Genomic DNA, 21,393 nt, shown 5'->3' on the forward strand with positions numbered 1-21,393 from the left:
GAATGAACTCAGAGGGCCTCTCCAGCTCAGTCTGTAAATCTCTGAGATGCTCGAATGACTAGGGAAAGGAAAGAGACAGGGGCAGGAATCCCAGAGCTTCTGATCAGATGCTGGCCCTCCAACCCCCACTTGGGGAATTAGGGTAAAGCAAGTTAATCTGGTTACTGTAACAAAGGGAAACTGAAGCAGTCCCATTCTAATAGTTCCTTTTTACCTGACTGCAAATTTTACTCTTCTCACTTTTATTTATTTATTTATTTAATTTTTAAAAATTTATTTATTTATTTATTTTTGGCTGTGTTGGGTCTTCGTTTCGTGCGAGGGCTTTCTCTAGTTGCGGCGAGCGGGGGCCACTCTTCATCGCGGTGCGTGGGCCCCTCACTATTGCGGCCTCTCTTGTTGCGGAGCACAGCCTCCAGATGCGCAGGCTCAGTAGTTGTGGCTCACAGGCCCAGTTGCTCTGCGGCATGTGGGATCTTCCCAGACCAGGGCTCGAACCCGTGTTCCCTGCATTGGCAGGCAGATTCTCAACCACTGTGCCACCAGGGAAGCCCTCTTCTCACTTTTAAATAGGAAAAAGCCAGGTGGACAATCACCTAAAGGGTACAGTCTACAATTTTGCATTCTAAAGGCTCTGGAGTATGACTGTCCTAAGGAGTGACACAGTCAAACGTTGCCCCAGGGGTCATGGTGTGTTATAATGATCTGCTATGCATCCCTCTCCCACTAGAGTGAGAGCCCTCCAGGGGCAGAGGCTAGGTCACATTTAGCTGCAAAACAGTAAAAAATATTAGTGGGTTGAGGGGCCTCCTTTTCATCCCTGACTCATGAACCAGTTGAGAAGTATGCCAAAGAATAAACTTTCATCTTTCCTACTGTAGAACTGTTATTGGAGACTATATCTTAGAGCTGCAGACATAATAGTGAACACTAGTTTTATCCATCCATTTATAGACATTGCAAGGAATATGCACATCTCCCCATGTGACGTCTGTTCTTATAAAAATTGGTGCACAAAGCAGATGTGAATGTGTACTCCCAAAGGGAAAGGAAAGAGGAAGGCACAGAGCTCCACACACTCATGTTCTCTCCCAAACTCATCAATAATGTAAGTCATATTTCTTCCTCCAGGAGGTGTGAAGGGGGGAAGACCCAGGAGGGTTATACTAATGGGTTTCTTTACAAGGAAGAAGGAGTGGGTAAGAAGCATTCTCCCTTAAGCACTCCGTTCTAGGCATGTATCATGAACTCAGTATGTTCACATAGGGCAGTGGATGTGTATCATCTTTTTGGCTGTCCAGTATCCAAGCCTCTTTCTATGTTTCTTTTTAGGGGAGAAAGTTCATCCAACCACAGAGAGGTAGAGCCTGCTTCTCACTAGAGAAGATAAAAAATACCAGAGGCTTGCATCTCAACCTCCCTTGAACTGTAGTGTAGACTCATGGACTAGTATTTACTGATCAGATAAAACTGATTTTAAATCATAAGATAAGTGACATTAAAAAGTAGGGACTGAGAGATTGGTTCAAGATGGCACTGTAGAAGGACATGCTCTCACTCCCTCTTGCAAGAACACCAGAATCACAACTAACTGCTGAACAATCATTGACAGGAAGACACTGGAACTCACCAAAAAAGATACCCCACATCCAAAGACAAAGGAGAAGCCACAATGAGACGGTAGGAGGGGCGCAATCACAATAAAATTAAATCCCATAACTGCTGGGTGGGTGACTCACAAACTGGAGAACACTTATACCACTGAAGCCCACCCACTGGAGTGAAGGTTCTGAGCCCCACGTCAGGCTTCTCACCCTGGGGGTCTGGCAATGGGAGGAGGAATTCCTAGAAAATCAGACTTTGAAGGCTAGTGGGATTTGATTGCAGGACTTTGACAGGACTGGGGGAAACAGAGACTGCACTTTCGGAGGGCACACACAAAGTAGTGTGCGCATCGGGACCCAGGGGAAGGAGCAGTGACCCCAGAGGAGACTGAACCAGACCTACCTGCTAGTGATGGAGGGTCTCCTGAGGAGGCGGGGGCTGGCTGTGTCTTACCGTGAGGACAAGGACACTGGCAGCAGAAGTTCTGGGAAGTACTCCTTGGCTTGAGCCCTCCCAGAGTCTGCCATTAGCCCCACCGAAGAGCTCAGATAGGCTCCAGTGTTGGGTCGCCTCAGGCCAAACAACCAACAGAGAGGGAACCCAGCCCCACCCATCAGCAGGCAAGTGGATTAAAGTTTTACTGAGCTCTGCCCACCAGAGCAACAGTCAGCTCACCCACCACCAGTCCCTCCCATCAGGAAACTTGCACAAGCCTCTTAGATAGCCTCATCCACCAGAGGGCAGACAGCAGAAGCAAGAAGAGCTACAATCCTGCAGCCTGTGGAACAAAAACCACATTCACAGAAAGATAGACAAGATGAAAAGGCAGAGGGTTATGTACCAGATGAAGGAACAAGATAAAACCACAGAAAAACAACTAGGTTAAGGGAGATAGGCAACCTTCCAGAAAAAGAATTCAGAATAATGATAGTGAAGATGATCCAGCACCTCGGAAAAAGAATAGAGGCAAAGATCGAGAAGATGCAAGAAATGTTTAACAAAGACCTAGAAGAATTAAAGAACAAACAAACAGAGATGAACAATACAATAACTGAAATGAAAAATACACTAGAAGGCATCCATAGCAGAATGACTGAGGCAGAAGAATGGATAAGTGACCTGGAAGACAGAATGGTGGAATTCACTGCTGTGGAACAGACTAAAGAAAAAAGAATGAAAAGAAATGAAGACAGCCTAAGAGACCTCTGGGACAACATTAAACACAACAACATTCGCATTAGAGAGGTCCCAGAAGGAGAAGAGAGAGAGAAAGGACCCAAGAAAATATTTGAAGAGGTTATAGTCGAAAACTTCCCTAACATGGGAAAGGAAATAGCCACCCAAGTCCAGGAAGTGCAGAGAGTCCCATACAGGATAAACCCAAGGAGAAACACGCCAAGACACATAGTAATCAAATTGGCAAAAATTAAAGACAAAGAAATAATTGAAAGCAGCAAGGGAAAACGACAAATAACATACAAGGGAACTCCCATAAGGTTAACAGCTGATTTCTCAGCAGAAACTCTACAAGCCAGAAGGGAGTGGCATGACATACTTAAAGTGATGAAAGGGAAGAACCTACAACCAAGATTACTCTACCTGGCAAGGATCTCATTCAGATTTGATGGAGAAATCAAAAGCTTTACAGACAAGCAAAAGCTAAGAATGAAAAGCTTTACAGACAAGCGAAAGCTAAGAGAATTCAGCACCACCAAACCAGCTCTACAACAAATGCTAAATGAACTTCGCTAAGTGGGAAACACAAGAGAAGAAAAAGGCCTATAAAAACAAACCCAAAACAATTATGAAAATCCTAAAGATGCCACCAGAAAACTACTAGAGTGGGGGTGCGGGTGGGGACAGCCTGCCCCCCCCCCCCAAAAAAACTACTAGAGCTAATCAATGAATTTGGTAAAGTTGAAGGATACAAAATTAATGCACAGAAATCTCTTGCATTCCTATACACTAATGATGAAAAATCTCAAAGAGAAATTAAGGAAACACTCCCATTTATCATTGCAACAGAAAGAATAAAATACCTAGGAATAAACCTACCTAGGGAGACAAAAGACCTGTATGCAGAAAACTATAAGACACTGATGAAAAAAATTAAAGATGATACCAACAGATGGAGACATATACCATGTTCTTGGATTTGAAGAATCAATATTGTGAAAATGACTATACTACCCAAAGCAATCTACAGATTCAATGCAAACCCTATCAAATTACCAATGGCATTTTTCACAGAACTAGAACAAAAAATTTCACAATTTGTATAGAAACACAAAAGACCCCAAATAGCCAAAGCAATCTTGAGAAAGAAAAACAGAGCTGGAGGAATCAGGCTCCCTGACTTCAGACTATACTACAAAGCTACAGTAATCAAGACAATATGGTACTGGCACAAAAACAGAAATATAGATCAATGGAACAGGATAGAAAGCCCAGAGATAAACCCACGCACCTATGGTCAACTAATCTATGACAAAGGAGGCAAGGATACACAATGGTGAAAAGACAGTCTCTTCAATAAGCGGTGCTGGGAAAACTGTACAGCTACATGTAAAAGAATGAAATTAGAACACTCCCTAACACCATACACAAAAATAAACTCAAAATGGATTAGAGACCTAAATGTAAGACTGGACACTATAAAACTCTTAGAGGAAAACATAGGAAGAACACTCTTTGACATAAATCACAGCAAGATCTTTTTTGATCCACCTCCTAGAGTAATGGAAATAAAAACAAAAATAAACAAATGGGACCTAATGAAACTTAAAAGCTTTTGCAAAGCAAAGGAAACTACAAACAAGACGAAAAGACAACCCTCAGAATGGGAGAAAATATTTGCAAATGAATCAATGGACAAAGGAGTAATCTCCAAAATATATAAACAGCTCATGCAGCTCAATATTAAAAAAACAAACAACCCAATCCAAAAATGGGCAGAAGACCTAAATAGACATTTCTCCAAAGAAGACATGCAGATGGCCAAGAAGCACATGAAAAGCTGCTCAACATCACTAATTATTAGGGAAATGCAAATCAAAACTACAATGAAGTATCACCTCACACCAGTTAGAATGGGCATCATCAGAAAATCTACAAACAACAAATCCTGGAGAGGGTGTGGAGGAAAGGGAACCCTCCTGCACTGTTGGTGGGAATGTAAATTGATACAGCTACTATGGAGAACAGTATGGAGGTTCCTTAAAAAACTAAAAATGGAATTACCATATGACCCAGCAATCCCACTACTGGGCATATACCCAGAGAAAACCGTAATTCAAAAAGACACATGCACCCCAATGTTCATTGCAACACTATTTACAATAGCCAGGTCATGGAAGCAACCTAAATGCCCATCGACAGATGAATGGATAAAGAAGATGTGGTACATATATACAATGGTATATTACTCAGCCATAAAAAGGAAAGAAATTGGGTCATTTGTAGAGACGTGGATGAATCTAGAGACTGTCATACAGAGTGAAGTAAGTCAGAAAGAGAAAAACAAATATCGTATATTAACGCATATATGTGGAACCTAGAAAAATGGTACAGATGAACTGGTTTGCAGGGCAGAAATTGAGACACAGATGTAGAGTACAAACGTATGGACACCAAGCAGGGAAAGCAGTGGCAGGTGGGGGTGGTGGTATGATGAATTGGGAGATTGGGGTTGACATGTATACACTGATGTGTATAAAATGGATGACTATAAGAACCTGCTCCATAAAAAAATAAATAAAATAAAGTTCAAAAAAAAAAAATGTAGGGACCGAACAGAATTCCTTTTTGGTAATGGGGTGGCCATAAGTCTGGTTCTCAACCCCCCAAAGAGTCCATGAGCTACCCCAAATCCTTTCCATAAGCTCCTTTTCTGCTTTGATCAACTAAAGTCAGTTTCTGTTGCATAAAATTAAACCCTGACTGATGCAGAGGTGTATACAGGGAGTGGGTGTAAACAACAGACCCTCAGGAAAAGAAGAAGAATCTGAAGATCGGTTATTAGGCCTGTTGGGATCAAGGGCAGTGAAAATCCAGCTTTAAACAATGGGGCTCTGACAGATCAGACATACAATGGTGAAAGAGTCAGTTAAATGAAAACTTCCAGTTACATAAAATGAAGTGCCCATTGAAAGCAAGGCTCTAAGAGGCTGAGTGGCTATTCTATAGAACAATATGAGGGGCACATAGACTTCAAGCTCATATACTAATTACCCAGCTCAAGTGTCCACCTAAAAACTAAGGACTTTTTATGACTGTGATGGAAGAATCTCACATTTCATGCAGAGGCAGGAACAGGGGGAAGAGGTGTATTACTGGGGCCAACCAGGTCAATCAGTGGGAAGCCAGAACTATAGCAGGTCTGCTCTACTGGGGTTGGAATCATGGAAGTGTTGTAGCTGGTGGTGGTGGTTCTACCAAAGCAGAAAAGGAGGGGGGAAAATATCCCAGCTTCTCCCTTTCTCCTGCCCTCCAAACTCTTACTCACACAGAAGTCAGAAAACATAACTTACTTATATCAGTTTACCTGTGATATGGAACAGAGGAGGGGAAGGAGAGGAGTGGACCTGAGAAACAGATTCAGACATGATACAAATGGAAGGTCATCTTTTCCACAGTCTAGAGATATATAACTACTGTCAGATTCCAGTGTACCTAGAAGGCAATTACAAAGTCAAACCCAATAGGAGAGCCAAATAAGGGTAAAAATTTGTTGATTTGTATTGGCAAAATCTAAAGCATACATGTGGAAATAGACCCTGAGAGTGCTTGCTAGACCAAGGAGGGAGCAAAATAATTTTAGATTATACTGAATTTATTTGTATGGATCCTTTACCAGAGATCCTTATTTCAATAGGCTAGCTTGAGTAGCCAGAAGAGTTCCAATTATTTGTTTGTTTGGTTGGCTGAATCTTGGACTAAACAGTGGTCTACTAAACAAAGTTAAAGTGTCATAAATTCCTTGGTATAAAATAGAGTTTGGAGAAGGGATAGAGGGGGGGAGATTGGAATACTGAGGACATTTCCATGTTCAATGTTTTCTCCACCCACTAACTGAATTTCTAGAATGGTTCCAGAAGACAATCCTTTACTGAAAGTGTTGAGAAATACATTAGTGAGGGAAACACTGTCATCTTTGAACAATACTATCATGGCTATTCTCTGTTTAGGCTGAGGATTGTCATAGGACGCTGCAGCTGAAATGGGCTCCCTGATTTCAATAGGGCTACCAGGATCCTAGGGTGGCAGACTCCAAGCAGTAGCACTAAAGGCAAGGTGGACATGGTTACCACATAGGCACAAGAAAGAAATTCAGATGCTAGATGAATAATAAATGTCCACTACTATCTACCTCTTTGCCTGTCCATTGACATAACTCCTTTTCCTAATACTTACACTTCAAAATAAAGCTTCCACCAACTATAACACAACCAACCATTAAAAAACAAAACAAAACCCGGTAATGCATTCGAATTATCTTCAAAAGATTCAACCTAAATCTCACCAGTAACTGCATGTCTACAGTCTGTGGGTGATGGTCACCCCTCTGATAACCGCTATTTTGTCTAAAAATTCTATAATCTGAGCAATAAATTGTAAAATTAACCACCACCAACACACTATTAATAATGAAGGAGAGAAGAGAAAAATTATTTTAAAATAGATAAATTGCTGCATTTTATTGAATCTAAGAATCAGTTGTAAAATAAACCCTTATTTTATGTACCATTAAGGAAAATGATCCATTAAATGATGACACAATACTTTCTCATCACTTATAATTTAGAGCTATTTTATAATTATTTAATGTAGATATAGATTTTTATCTTATATAACTTTATGCATACAAAAAATTAAAATATAAGAAGAATATATTGATTATGGTATTCCTCAGACTTTTTCATATTTATAGTTCTACCCTGAATTCCTCCCATATTATTTCTCCAACAAAGATTATTTGCCCTACTGCTTTCTTTCCATGCTTTTTTCTGAACATAGAATAACTTTTCATTTCAATGTGGAATTGTACTGTAATATTTTAGAAGGCATTTTAAAGGACAATTAAACTAAAATGAGTATTATCAACAATATCCATAACTCAAATGCAGTTATAATAATGTGAACTGCTATGACCAAGTAAGCGTATGTGCATATAATAACTATACCATGAATGTTGCCTGGTTACCAGCAACAGTGAGGTAATCAATTTTAGGATGCAGCCTTATTTCAAAGGTGTTGAAAACGTGAAAAAAATGAGCATCTTAGAATTGATGAAATACAATAGTTAATGTAAAACACACATGACACTACAAGGAAGAAAATACAGATCTGTAGTTATAGTTCTTTCTTTTCTGGCGGTATATTTTACTTCTGTTCTCCATTAACCCTTTCATGTTCTATTTCGCTTAATCCAGCACCTCAACTGTTGTTTGTTTGTCTGCTTGTTTGTTTTATCCAGTAGGGTAACCAAAAGCTTCATTCTTGAGGAATTTGAGTCATTGGTGGCTCTACCAACATAGGGTTACTGTAATGGCAATTCTTGTCTTTTTTCCTGCTTTTGTAATAGGTCACTTTATGTAATTTTCCTTTAGCTACCCATAAGATTTTCTCTTTATCAATTATTTTCAACATTTTGAGTATGACATTCTTATTGTGGTTTTCTTTGTGTTCATTATCTTTAGGTTTTCTTGAAATTCATGGCATAATAGATTTATAGTTTTCATTAAATTTGGAAAAATTTTGGTTATTTCTTTACACTCCCCCTCCCCTTTTTCCCCTTGGGACTCCAATTACACATATGTTAGACTGTTTGATATTTTCCTACAGGTCATTGAGGTTGTGTTCCTTTTCTCCTGACTTTATCTTTCTGTATTTCACTTAGGATAGTTTCTATTTCTAGGTCTTCAAGTTCACTGATTATTTTCTTCTTGGTGTGGAATATGCTATTAATCCTATCCCATGGACTTTTCATTACAGATTTTGAATTTTTCAGTTCCAGAACTTCCTTCCTTCCTGTGAGGTCCTCTCATGTTGGATTTGTGACTCGACTGAATGTCCTTGTTTCTCTCAAGGCAGCTGACCCTATAAGACTCTCTCTCCTTCCAGGTTCTGGTAACTTCTCCCAGTCCTTAATCCTTCAGTTCTAGCAGTGTTGATAGCTTCTATGATTGCTAGCCCTGGGTTCCTACACTACCCCTTGTAGTATTCCTAAGCACTGCTAACACCTTGTGATTAGCCTCTTTGCATACAAACCTCTTAGAAAAATCCTCATTTAAGGTGTTGTTTCCTGTTGAGACCCTGACTAATGCACTTGTGTGTTAGAAAGTTTTTAAAGTATCTAGTTTCCAGTATCTTTGCTAAACATACTTTAGTTTTAATAGTTTGCTTCTAGAAATTCTTGAATTTCCTATGTAGACAATCATAGCATCTTCTAAATGGTGACCCTTTTGTTTTTTAAAATACTTATGATTTTATAATTTTATTTTCTGTTCTTTTTCTTTCTCATTTTCCTGGCTAAAGCCTCCGTTATCATGTTAAACAGAAGTAACTATAGTTGTCTCATTCCTGTAATGTGATGCAGGTGATGGTTCACCATTAATAATTATACTTATTATAGATCTGGGGTAGATACCCTTTTATAAGTCAAGGAATTTTTCTTCTCTTTGAATTTATTATTTTAAAAAGTCATGATCAGCTATTGAATTGTATTGAATGGTTTACGGCATTGTTTGAAATAATCGTAAAGCTCCTTTCTTTTCCTTGTTCTGCTCTCCCTTGGGGTCTTGCCTCCATTCTGGCAGTGGCACATCAAGGTCAAGGACTCAGAGACTGTTCTTCCTAGCTCCAGCCTGGAAGGGCAGGAATGGAGCCCTATGGGTCCTCTTGGGTAAATTTTGGGCTTCTTGGAATCTTCCGTGTGGAGCATTACAAGATGCCCATGAAGGCATCATTTTGATGTATTATTTTGCTTACAAAACAACTGCTTCAAAAAAAATCCTTATTTATTCAAGACCTCCTTTCTGTTGGAGATAGGAGAGGAATTAGTAAAGACAGTGTTGAGGAGAGAAACCCGTATGTATATTGCAGCAATATTATGAAGTAGGTATCTGTATGCTTGGCTTACAGGTGAGAAACAGAGAGGGGACATGCACTGCTCAGGACAATGGCAGAGTGAGATCCCGGACCTCTGATGCCATACCTTGTGCTCACAAACACTGCTTGCTTCCTCACAACAGGGAAGTGAGACGTAGGTCTCACCTCCCACGAGTGTACTTCTGTCTTTCCCTGACCCTTGGATCCTCAGCTCTAAGCATCTCTGAGTCTAGCCCCACCCTCCCAGCAGTTCTTCAGTTTGGAAGTATTGTGGCCCTCCGATCCTGCTTCCAGACCCTCCTGGGGGTCTGTGTATCCTGTCAGCGTTATGAGTATTGTGTATGTATGTGTGCAGGGGGAGGATAGGGTCTGGGTTCCTCTCTGGAAAAGGGATGGGAGCAGAGAGGGGGGTTCTGATTCTGTTTTCTTTGTAGACCAGGCTTGGTGCTGAGATGGGAGGGGTACTTGCTGTTGCCTGGTCTGCTCCTGTCCCTTCTGTGACCACAGGCTGGACAGCTTCCAACTGCCTGGTGACTGAAGGCTCCCGGTTGCCTCTGGTCTCCCTCTTCTTCCTGATCTGCCCTTCGGACTCCAGCCTGCCCCTCCTTGTGGCGTGCTCCTCAGTGACCAACCTGACACAGACCCTGGAGGCTGTGCCCCAGAGTGAGGAGGGCCTCTGTCTCTCTGGTTCCACTTCCGTTCTGTGCCTGGACGCCTTCTCCCACTTCCCTGGGCTCAAGGTCCTGGGGCTGAGTCTGCATCTCACCCAGCTCCTGCCAGGAGCTCTTGGCAGCTTGGGACAGCTGCGGCAGCTCTTCTTCACAGGCCCCTACACAGTTTACCTCTTCCTACCCCTGATGGCAACCTAAGCTCCCTCCAGGCCTCGCTTTCTTGGGCCCCTGCCTGGATGGGAACACGGGTGTCCGGTTTTCTCCCAGCCTACGGCGGCTGAGTGTCAAGTATAGTTGCCTTCAGAATGTGGGGGAGCTGGCGGACATCTTCCCAGACCCGGTGCACGGCCCCTCCTTTGGCAATGCCTGGCTTCTGGAGATTTGGACCTGTCACTCAACAATCAGCTGAAGATGGCCAGTCCCAGGGCCCTCCAGGGGCTCAAGCTGGGGACTCTGTGTCTGGACCACACAGAGATGAAGGCAGCTGCAGTGGCGGGACTGGGGCTGCAGAGCCTGGACACCCTGTCTGTGATCAATGCTGACATGGCCAAGCTGCCTGCTGGGGCAGTTGCACACTTTGAGCTGCAGGAGCTGAATTTGGCATCCACCCTTTTAGGGTACATAGCTCTGGAGGCCCTGGCTTCCTGCCACAGCCTGAAGAGCTTGGGTCTTAAGAGCAGTGGCCTGATGACTAACCTGCCACCAGGTTTCCTGGTGGCCATGCCCAGCCTTCAGAAATTGAACTTGAGTAGGAACCAACTGCAAGTGCCATGCTGGGCACGAACGAGACAGGGGGTGTGTCAAGACTGCGGACCCTGGATCTGTCCAACAATGGGCTGCACACGCTGTTCCCAGTCTCCTTCTCATGCTGCCCCAGCTGCGGGAGCTGCTACTTCAGGGAAACCAGCTGATTTGTCTGCAGGGCCAGGCATTCCAGGGCTTAAGGAGGCTGGGGAAGTTGGACTTGGCCAAGAATCCACTGGTAGACCTAGGCAAGGGCTGGTTGGCTCCGCTGCCTGCAGTAACCGCCCTAAGCCTGCTGGATACCCGCATGGTGCTGAGCTCAGCCTTGGGCTTCCAGGGCGTCTGCATACCTTGAACCTGCAGCTCCACTCTGGCCCTTCCGGGGTAGTGTTATCCCTGCCCATGAGCTTGACCAGCTTGGAGTTTCATGCAGTCTCAGGCAGGAAGCCTGGGAGGATGGCTTCTAATGTCTTTACAGTCTTGCAGACCTTGACTCTAAAACGCTGGGGATTGCAGCTGGGGACCTGGAATGTCACCAAGATCTTCCCTGCCCTTTGCCAACTCTCCCTGCTTGATGATAGCTTGCAGGCCCTCTGCTCCCAGGACACCTCCAACCTTTTCCTCTGGCAGCTCTCCAGGCTCTGGTATCAGAGGGTAACGGGGGACGGGCACAGCCCCAAGCCCTGCTGCACCACGGGGCTCCCCAGCCTATGGAAGCGGAAGCCGCAGGCACTGCAGTCCCACACCCGGCCCTGCTCAGTGCTGCTTGAGGAGCTGGTGGGTGAGCTGCCCAGGGGAGGTGCTGCATCTGGTCAAAATGGGGTTAGAGACACTGTCTGCTGCTGCTTTCCAGGGCTTGGGAAGTCTCCAGGTCTTAGTGCTAGACTGGGAGACAGGCCTCATGCTAGATGGCAGCCTCCAGGAGCAAAGTCCCCAGATGCCCCCATACAGTAAGTCCCCTACATACAAACAAGTTCTGTCCCAAGAGCGTGTTTGTAAGTCCAATTTGTTCGTAAGTCCAACAAAGTGAGCCTAGATACCCAACTAACACAACTGACTACATAGTACTGTACTGTAATAGGTTTATAACACTTTTCACACAAGTAATACATAAAAAACAAACAAACACAAAAAATAAAGAAAACATTTTTAATCTTACAGTACAGTACCTTGAAAAGTACAGTACAACAGCTGGCATACAGGGGCATTGGGTGAACAGGCAAGAAGAGTTACTGACTGGAGGAGGGAGAAGAGATGGGAGATGGTAGAGCTAAAGGATCGTCAGCAATAGGAGACGGAGGGCAAGCTGCAATTTCACTCATGCCTGACGTCGATGGCACAGGTTCTGGTTCCCTGCTAGATTCAATTCTATCTACTCTCTTGAAAAAATGATCCAGTGATGTCTGGGTAGTAGCTTTTTTTTTCTCATCATAGATGACATGGTAGCACTGGATTGCATTCTGAACGGCTGCTGCAACCTTCGTGTACCGTCCTACGTTCAGGTGCTCTGCCTCAAAAACTAACAGTGCCTCCTCAAATAAAGAAAATCCCTTTGCCATTTCCTGCGTCGTGAAGCTCTTCGGTTCTTCAGTTACTTCTTCTTCCTCTTGTGTCTCTTCGTCCTTTCTCCAGGCCTCCAATTCCATCACGTCTGCATGAGTAAGCTCCCCGTGTTGCACAGCTGCTTCTGCTGATCTCCTTGCCTTTCCTATAGGAAGCCAGGAACTCCTGGATCCTCCGTCTCCAGGCCTTGTTCAGGGCTTGGCTTCAGGGTCTGAGGAGTCAGAGGGGTGAGGGCAGGAGGTTCCTTTATGATGTGTTTGTGCCCCACTGAAGGCAAGACCAGAGCTGGGTGACTGGGGAGCTGCTGCCTACTCTGGAGGGCTGCCCTCTGATGGGCCGGGGTCTGCGCTTCTGTCATCCTTGAGCCAGGCAAGGATGTGGATGACAAGGTGGCAGATGGCATGGCAGGGAGCTGGGTCACGCTCTGTGTACTGAGTCACCAGGCCCTGCACACCCCACGCTGCTGCCTGGACCTCTGCCTGGCTGCCTTCCTCCTGCTGGCTGCCCCCCACCCCCCAGGGCTGCTGCTGGTCTTCCTGGAGCTGGTCTCCCACCACCAGCTCCCTTGTTGCTCTAGGCTGTCCTGGCTGCTCTGCAGAGGAGACTACTGCACGTGGCCCAAGGAAGCTGAAAGAAAGGACGAGTTCTGGGCTTGGCTGGGGAGCAGGTTGGGGCAGCCTGGGTTGGGCTAGAGTGGGTGCATGTGTGTTGGAGGTGGGGAGAGGAAAAGCAAGCCAGCCTAGCAGGGAGAGAGTGGGTACATGTGGGTGCGTGAGCCTGCCTCAGCTTCTGGCAGGAGGTCAGGGTGCTGTGTGTGTAGGGAGAATCAACTGGTGGCTTTGGGGACACAGGCTTTGGAAAGGCTCTGGAGGCTTTCCAAATGAATGAGAAAATTTGGGAGATGGCAAGTGGCAGTGCAGTATGTGATGTGATTTCAAAATCTCCAAATCCTCAGTAAACCTACTAAATCCATGAAGTTCTTGGCTTAATTGGACTTTTTGTTTTTGATGGAAACCCACATGAGGCAGAGGGCAAAGGGGTTGGGGTCATGGAAACTGTAGCCCAGAGGAAATAAAGTTGGGAATTGATGGAGAGTACGGGGAAGGAAGGAGGGCTCTGAGCACTCTTAAGCTGTGGAATGGGGCCCAGGCCAAGTTCAACTAGATCTTCAAGGGGCAAAGGGGCCCCTTGGCTTATAGAGGAATTGGCAGCTGAGGACCAAAAAGCTGGGATACTGCCCAGGAGGCAGCAGATTGATTGCCTGTTCCCTCAATAAGAACACAAAGGCCTAGTCATTTCTGTCATCTCGTTTGAGCCTCATAGCAGCACTGGGAGGGGAACCCGCCCCCTTGACACTCTGTGCTCTAGCCAAGCTAAACTACTTGTACTCCCAGAACACCATGCGCTATTGCCTCTGGGCCTTTGCACGTGTTGCTCCTTCACCCAAGAACACCCTTTCCCCCAATTTCTTTCCTCTGGGGAGAAAAGTATCCTTTAAGTATCCTTTAAGATTCAGCTCAGCCATGACCGGAAGCCATCCTGATCTCCCAACCTGGGTAAGCTGCTGCCTCTGGGTTCCCATAATTTCCTGCACTTCCCTTTCTCAAAGTACTGATCACACTGTACTGGCCTTCACAGGTCTGGGAGACTCCTTTTTTTTTTTTTTTAATAAATTTATTTATTTATTTGCTTTTATTTTTGGCTGTGTTGGGTCTTCGTTGCTGTGCGCGGGCTTTGTCTAGTTGCGGCGATCAGGGGCTACTCTTCGTTGCGGTGTGCAGGCTTCTCACTGTGGTGGCTTCTCTTGTTGTGGAGCACGGGCTCTAGGCACATGGGCTTTGGTAGTTGTGGCACGCGGGCTCAGTAGTTGTGGCTTGTGGGCTCTAGAGCGCAGGCTCAGTAGTTGTGGTGCATGGGCTTAGCTGCTCCACAGCATGTGGGATCTTCCCAGACCAGGGCATGAACCTGTGTCCCCTGCACTGGCAGGCGGATTTTAAACCACTGTGCTACCAGGAAAGCCCCTGGGAGACTCCTGAGCAGTGGTTTTCAAAGGGGGGTGCACAAGATGAGCCACTGGAGTTTAGGAAGAAAGTGTTAAAACTTCTATTTCTATTTTGTTTCTAATCTCACTTTATTCTGAAGCTAGACTGCCTGCTTTTTAGCCATATGGCTTTAGTAATATGGAATAGTATTAGACCCTCTCTCAAAGGACTTTGAGAGGCTAAATGACTTAATACGTATAAAGTACTGAGAGCAGGACCTAATAATGCATTGTAAATGTTCGATAAAAGTTAGCTTTTCATGTAATTATATACGTACATGTATATCATTTATAAGTAGATAAATACACATATATTGGGCGTGTGTGCTCAAAAATGTTTTTGCTAATAGGGAACATTGCTAATTTACTAACAGGAAACTCGACTGGAAAAGTTTAGAGATCAGGCTCTGAGGATAGGGACCAGGTTTGATTCACCTCTGCATCCTTACAGCCTAATGCTAGCCCAGGGCAGAGAGGGTCTTGATAGACAACTGTGGACAGAAAAAAATGTTGGTGGATGCTGGAGCAGAGAACTGGGATCTAGTTCAGGCTCTCTTGTTTATTTCTATATGACACTGGGCAGGGCGCTTGGCCTCTTGGGGCCTTAGTTTTCCTCTCCTGTAAAATGCCAGGCATTAATTAGACAGAGGCTAAGGGAAAGCGTGGGAAAATTCCAGGCTGGATTTAGGGTGAGGGGCGCCCTCTTGTGTCCTAATGGTGTCCTCTCCCTGTGCATCCTCACCTCCATTTCTCCTCTTCAGGGCAGGTGAACCTGAAGAGGACGTTCTTACCTGACCCTGCAAAGCTGCCTTTCCAGCTTCAGAGCCTGACGCTCTGAGTCTTAAATGTCTTCAGTTCTCCTAGCACCTCACACCGCTGCACCATCTCTTTCCCCACTCAGCACCCTGCTCCAGCCGTGATCTTTTCCTTATGCAAGTATGGGGCCGAGAAGAAACCTTTGGAGTTATATGCCCCGAAGTTCAAATCCCAGCCCTGGCTCATATTAGCTATTTGATCTCAAGCAGGTCACTTCACCTGTCTAAGCCCTCATTTCCCCCTTTTAAATTGGGGATAATAATACTCACCTCATAGGGTTGTTGTGAGGTTTCAACAACAATGAGTGCTTGTAGGTTGCTGTTACATTCACTGAGTAAAATCACATGAGTTATTACTACCAATGAGTTGGAACATATTTCACAGAGGACAAGCGCTTTGAATTGGGTCTTTAAAATTAAAATATAGAATTCCCTTAATTTTAACAATAGCTAACATGTGTTGAGCACTTGCCATATGCTAGGTGCTGTCAATTTCCCCCGAATCTCATAACTATTAGTAAAAATAATAATAGCTAATGATTATTAAACTCCTTCTGCCAGACACATACCAAGCTCTTTACCTATTTTTCCCCATTTATTCCTCTCACAAACCCTAGCAGGTAGATGCCATTATTATAATTCCCATTTTATAGATAAGAAAACTGAAGCATAAAGAGGTTAAGTAATTTGCCCAAGGTTTCACAACTGGTGAGTGGAAAGGCCTACATCCTGCATTTGAAAGTAAGACGTTTCAAACACAAGCACCTTGACTTCAGAGACCATGCTTTACCTGCATTATCTCATCTAATCTTCACAATACCCTGCAATGTAAGTTCTGTTATATCACCTGCATTTTACCAACGAAAAAACTGAAGACAAAAGAGATGCAATAATTCGTTCAAGAACACACAGCTATTAAGTCGTTGGGCTGGGATTTGAATCCGTTTCTGACTACAAAACCCACATTCTCAAACCCATTATTAGATTGCTCATACTCCAAAGTATTCACAACGGAACAAAGCAACTGCATTTATATTAAAATTGTTGTGATTATTATTATTCTAATAACGATTAACATTCCTCCAACACCCAGGAAGTGCCAAGTTCCATACTAACTGATTTACATAATAATAGCTAATATTCGCTATTAGGACCCAAGTTCTGAGCTAATGTTTTAGGTGTATTATCCCAGTAAGCCTCACAAAAACCCAGCGACATGGATGCTATTATTATCCTCACTTCACAGGTGAAGAAAGCGAGGTTCTCAATTGATCCAAAGTTACGCAGCTTAACTGTGAGCTGGAAACTGAATCTACAATTGTTCAACTCTCTCCCGCCCACCAGTCTGGTCACCTCTAGTCACCCTCTCTCCCTTATTTCTTACTGTTTCTTCTTTGATCTCTCCAGGGCCTCGGGTTCTCGCTTCGCCCCTTCAATACACCCCACCCCTTCTCCTTGAATGCCCGCCCACTGGGCGGTGACGTTACCCCGGAGCTTGTGGAAAGGACCGGGATCACAACAGGCCCCGCCCTCACGCTTAGACTCTGTTCCGATTTGTTCCGGTGCCGGGGACCCGGAGGAGATGACGCATCTATTGGCTGAAGGCATCGGAAAGGCGGCAAGCGGTGGGTGCCGCCCACCGGCGCTCCCGCGGTTCCTTCTGGGAGTTGTAGTCCCAGACGCTCCATTCCCGGGGTGGCGCCGTTCGGACTCCGCGTCCCAGCATTCCCTGCGCGAGCCCTGGAACACTTCCGCCCTGTTGTGAAGTGGGTGTCTCGGTGGGTGAGTCCGGGTGGCGGGGCGGGGGCAGCTGAGACTCAAGGCTCTAGGCTGGAGACTTAGGAGGTGGTGGTGTCACGGGGGGCCGGGGAAGGTGAGAGAGGAGAAAGAAGCTTTTATGTGGGGTGGGGGTGAGGGGGCGGTCAGAGGATGAAGCGTCCGGAGATGGAAAGGGTCAAAGAGGGGTCGGGGATGAGGAGGGAGATAGAAGGCCCTGGGAGTGTTCTTAGAAAGGTGTGTAGGTGAGGGGACCGGGAGAGGCTCTGAAGGTGGAAGGTCTGGAGACCTTATAGGGAAGGATAGAGGATTCTGGGGCCCTTCAAGAAGTGAAGGTGAGTGGGCCTGAGCATGAAGCCGGACCTTAAAAATAGTGTTCCAGCCTGTATCTGCTCATCTAAAACAAACATCTGAGTTGATACCCCCGTATAGTTTCTCTAATGGTCTTGACCTCTGGAACCCAGTGGGTGGGACTGGCTATTGTGTTCCTCCCCAAACCTGCACCTCTTTCCTTCTGCCTGATGGAAGTGAATGGTACCAACATCCACTTTACCAGGCGCCCTCTGATTCCTCTTGCATTCTTCCACATCCAGGAATATTCAGATCTTTCAATTTCCTTAATGTATCTTGAGACATTTCTTTGTCAGGGTTTTTGCTGAAGCCTACACCTTTTCACCTCCCCAGTTTGGACAAACACATTGTAGCTACCATGATCTATTGAACCCAAATCAGATTTGGCCTTCTCCTTAAAAAGCTTCATTAACTCCCATTACCTATGGAATTAAGTCTGAACACCTTAGCCTGACATTCAAGACCCTTCATGAACTCCCTTTCCAGCCTAATCTTCGTGTTGTCAAGGTTACCCCCATATCTCGGAGAGGCTGTTTGGTTTTCCACCATTATACATGCTGTTCTGTCTGCTGAGAATATACTCCCCCACCACCCATTCTCTGCTAAGAGAACCATTCTTTGTTCTAGAACCAACTCAAAGGTTACTTTGTTCAAGTCACCCCCCACCCCAGCTCCCACAGACCTCTTTTATTGCATTTAACCACATTTGATCATAATTATCTGTGATTTTTTTTCCTTTTTTGTCTCTTCCACTATACTGTGTGCATCTCCAGGACAGGAACAGTTTCTGCATCACCTCCATTTCCCCACTGCCCAGCCCAAAGTAGTAAGTACTTGATGTAAATCAAGTAAGTCAGTAAATGCTTGATGAATATGTGAATAAAGACCATCCAGGGTGAGCTTTGCTATACCAGGCTTGAAAACTGCTTCATCCAGTGGATTTCCAGGGGTGTGAGCTTTAGTCTTCTCCTGCCTGTCAGGGCCGTCTTTGCTGGAAGCTGATTCAGTGCCTATGGGAGTTAAGCCAAGGGTGGCAAATACACGGAATGTGTGCTGCTACTCCCCATTCTGTGTCTGGAAGTCACAACTCATTGGTCACAACACATACTCACATGGGATTCAGAGTCCTTAGCACAGTTGACTGAAGTTGGTGCCTTAAGTGAATCCTATTTGCTCTCCCTGGTTTAAGCCCTTAAGTGTAAGGTCAGGCTGCTTTAAGCAGTAGCCTGGACCGTCAGCCAAGTGAGCTTGATAGCCTTTGGGAACTCCCAGTTTCTTTCTTTTTGGAGGTCACAGACTAGTCTTGACCTTTCCCATGGGACTGGGGCAGAGCTTCTCTTCCAGCCCACTGTTCGCTGGCACCCCACTAACCGTGTCCACATCCACAGGAGCCAGGATGCCCCTCGGCTTCCCTGGGTTTATGAAGGGATCCTGGCTTTGATGGCAGATCCCTCATTGCTGAGAGGAATCTGTACCCTTTCTAGGTCTTCCTGGCTATTGGAAGAGACCTTTGAGATCATTTAGCTGAAAGGTGGCAAAGTGACAGCCCATGCTGAATGAAGCCTACCATCATGCTCTATTTAATCCTTATGGTGTTTGAAACAATTTTGAGTTGGTTGCCAGCATTTAGAATTGCAGAGTTCTAGCTTCTCTGGGAAAAGTTGGAAGGCCTGGGAACACTGGGCCAATGTGCGTCCTGGTGCTCTGTAGTTGGCCGCAGTCCCCACTCCACTCGTGTACTCATTTACGTTGCCTGACCCATAGCCATTTAAATTTGTAACCATTGATTCTAGTCTCCCTGTTTCTTTGCTGTGCTCCCATCTTACTAATTGGGGAGCCTGGGGCAGCTGCTGAGTAGAGTCTGGCTGTAAGCTGCAGTATAGATAGGCAGCTGCCGAGGCTACGTGACCTGTACAAAGTCACACAGCTGGTAGAAGGCAGGAGTGGAACTGGAACCCTGATCTGCTCACTCCGGCCTTCATGTTCTTTGCACTCTCCATACCATCTTCTCAGGGGTTTGGAATACTGGCCAACCTAGAGGAGGCTCTGTGTGATGGTTAAGAAAAATGACTGGAGAAAACTGGGCTTAGATCCCAACTCTACGACTTGCTGGTTGTGGAACCTCACATGAATCTTCTTCATAGAAGCTCAGTTCCGTATATGTGAATTGGGGACGTAGTGAAGTCATACCTTACGGGCTAATCATATTCTGACGTCAGCACAGAAGGTGAAAATCACATTTAAACAAAAATCACAGTCAGCTTGAAAATCCTTTGGCTAGGAGCCATTTAGAAACCAACATGCTGTCTTTTAATAAGCTAATAGCACAGCTGGGGTTTATTGGTTGAACGTTAGATGAAAGAGTTGGCTTGTGTTTAGTGACCACAGTGTATGAAAGGCACCCTGCTCACTCTCAGTGGAAAGAGGCTGGGGGGAGCTCAGTCAATCTGGGGACCAGCAGAGTCATGGGTATCATCACCACGTGCTCTGGAATAGACACATCGTGAATGGAACTGGCTGCACTATTTAAATTATGTCCTTTCCTTCTCTTTCTGGTGTTTGTATGTAATTTAGTGTGTGTAAGTTACAGATCAGTGTAAGTCAACTCAACACTAATGACTCTTCAGCTGCTTGCCTGGAAGATTTAGTGAGATCATGAATGTAGAACACTTAGCACCAAGCCTGGCACCCCATGGGCACTCAATCAATGGATACTCTGAGGTTGCTGATCCTTGTGAGCCCCCGTATTTCTGGTAGTCTCAGGACTGAGGAATGCCGTTGTCCATTTTTCCTCTGTCAGCTCTGTGTGAAGTCTGCTTTGCTGACTGTGTTGACCTCCCTCTGTGGCTAGACTGCTATTCATATTTGTCTAGGAGCAGAAAAATCTTTCAGATTGTATTTGAAACTAACCTTTGCAACTTTCAAGTATTCCCAGAAGAAAATACCTATTATCTGAGACTCTTTGGGCCTGGTGGGGCTACTAATTGCCTGTTTTTGTTAGTGTTCACTCTGTGCAGGAGCATACACTTCTTTGCTTGCTTTATTGACTGTCTCTCTCATTAGACTGTAACTTTGATGAAGGTGGAGACTGTTTGTCTTACTCACTGTTGGTGCTTTAGCTTCCAGTACAGTGCAGGGTCCATAGTGGGACTCTGCAGATGACTGGCGAATTAGTCTTCATGTGAGACAGTGATGCAATTGTGTTTGGACTAGTGCATGATTAAGGTGTGGTTAAAAAAGAAATTTCATGAAAGGTTAATTCTTTAGCTCAATGTAAGTTATGGACCTTCCATAGCCCATTAGGCTTTTGATGTACCCGATTTACCATTTTAATAAAAGGCAAAATTTCCGATGGCCCTGCTATTTATTGGACACTGGGTTGGGTACTGTGGATACAGAAATGGGTAAGATATAGTAGTGGCTCTAGCAATACAATCTAATGGGACTGTCAGATGTAAGAATAGTTCACAACAATAGTGTCAGGTAACATCTATGTTAGAGGTACGTGCCAAGTGCTTTGGGCACACAGGATGAGGGGAGGTGATTTTTGGAGAGTGGGGATGGGAGCTGGGCATGACAAGGCCATGTCAAGAAACTCTTAACAGGTGAGGTGACATTGAGCTGGTAGCTGAAGGACAAGCAGGAAGTTGCCAGGTGGTCATGAGTTGTGTTCCTAGCCTCTCCCTATGTGTGTGGTGGTCCTTAGGACAAGCCTTTA

At 45.0% G+C, this 21,393-nt stretch overlaps 1 protein-coding gene and 1 pseudogene across 1 annotated transcript in view; both read left to right on the forward strand.

Annotated features, from left to right (window-relative positions):
* Positions 1-13,384, forward strand: part of LOC118895477 — a 33,593-nt pseudogene extending 20,209 nt beyond the window's left edge.
* Positions 13,385-17,302: 3,918 nt separating this feature from the next.
* ZSCAN20 (zinc finger and SCAN domain containing 20) overlaps positions 17,303-21,393 on the forward strand; it is a 28,434-nt gene continuing 24,343 nt past the window's right edge. Inside the window, exons 1-2 of the mRNA XM_036836325.1 lie at positions 17,303-17,326; positions 18,449-18,501. The gene's annotated coding sequence lies outside the window, so the exon portion shown is untranslated. The remainder of the gene's footprint in view (positions 17,327-18,448; positions 18,502-21,393) is intronic.

The sequence above is a fragment of the Balaenoptera musculus genome, chromosome 1 (genome assembly GCF_009873245.2).
Source record: "Balaenoptera musculus isolate JJ_BM4_2016_0621 chromosome 1, mBalMus1.pri.v3, whole genome shotgun sequence".
In the NCBI taxonomy this organism is placed as follows: domain Eukaryota; kingdom Metazoa; phylum Chordata; class Mammalia; order Artiodactyla; family Balaenopteridae; genus Balaenoptera; species Balaenoptera musculus.